The sequence below is a fragment of the Belonocnema kinseyi genome, chromosome 1 (genome assembly GCF_010883055.1).
Source record: "Belonocnema kinseyi isolate 2016_QV_RU_SX_M_011 chromosome 1, B_treatae_v1, whole genome shotgun sequence".
In the NCBI taxonomy this organism is placed as follows: domain Eukaryota; kingdom Metazoa; phylum Arthropoda; class Insecta; order Hymenoptera; family Cynipidae; genus Belonocnema; species Belonocnema kinseyi.
Genome location: NC_046657.1, coordinates 173,141,076 through 173,142,638, shown reverse-complemented (window position 1 = coordinate 173,142,638; position 1,563 = coordinate 173,141,076).

Here is a 1,563-nt window from a genome sequence, read left to right as displayed (position 1 = left end):
GGAATAGCAGAGATCGAGCCAATCATTACAGCAAAAAACATTGGCCTTTAAGAGATTCATTCAAACCTGGTTCTCATAATATCATCAACCAAAGCCTCGTTGGTTCAGAAAAAATTTTACTACCACCCCTCCACATAAAGCTTGGGCTCATGAAGCAATTTGTCAAGGCGTTACACAAAGATGGACAATGCTATAAGTATATATCCCTTAAGTTCCCTAATGTTTCAGATGCTAAATTGAAAGAAGGAGTCTTTAATTGACCACAGATTCGAATATTGACAAGAGATACTAATCTCTTGAGCCACATGACGAAAATTGAAATGGACGCATGGGAAAGTTTTAAAGCAGTAAACGCAAATTTCCTCGGTAACAAAAAAAGTCCACACTACGAAACTATTGTTGCGAAAATGATAAGAAACTACAAAAAGTTAGGCTGCTCGATGAATTTAAAACTTCACTTTCTAGATTCCCAACTGGATAAGTTTCCAGAAAATGTTGGTGATGTCAGCGAAGAACAAGGGGAACGTTTTCATCAAGACACAAAAATGATGGAACAACGATATCAGGGTAGATTGGACGAGGTCATGATGGCTGATTTTTGCTGGATGTTGAAAATGGAAACGAATGTAGGTCTTAAACGTAAGCGTAACCCTTTGCATCGTTCCTTCGAAGAAAAAAGGACATGTTATAGCAGGCAGAAAATAGACTGAAGTAGGTCTATAAATCAACTTAATTACGATAAAAAGCAAGATAAAATGTAAACACGAAAGATAGTATAAATATATCCCCTAAGTCTAAGAAAAGCAGAGAGAAAAAATTTTTGAATAAAACTCTTATTCATTTGCATGTTTAAGTTACAGTTATACATTTTAATTGATATAAACATTGACAGGTTAATTGAAATGGGGTCAGTTCCACTTGTAGTTCTAAGTTTCTTCAAATGAGTAATGTGCGTCTACATTTTTAACCACCTGTAGTACAATGAAATGAATTTTATTGTATTACAACGGGAACACTTAAGTTAAGTTGTGTTGCGTTAAGCAAAATTTTGTTAGATACTGTTAAGTTAGATTCATTTGTAGGTTAAGATCGAGTTAACCTATTAAATATAGCACACATTTAAGACTGAGAACCGTACGCTTACATAGCTACACGTGTGGTTGAATTTCATTCGGCTAGGCTAGATTAGGTTAGGTTTTGTTAGGTTAGGATAGATTAAACCTCTATGTAGGTTAAGCCGAAGCTGAATGAAATGGTACCGCAAATACAACGGGACAACACAATGAGTTTAATTGTGTTACGTGAAGTAAAGTTAGGTTATGTCAGGTTTAGGTCAGGTTTTTTCAGGTTAGGATAGGTTTGACCTCTTTGCAGGTTAAGCCCAAGCTGATTCAAACGGTACCGCAAACACAACGGGACAACACAATCAGTTTAATTGTCTTTCGTGAGGTTAGCTTAGGCTAGGCTAGGTTAGATTTATTTCTAGGTTAGGTTCGAGTTGACCCATTCGATGTAGCACACATTTGCTACTGGGAAAATATGCTTCCAGAGCTTTACGTGTAG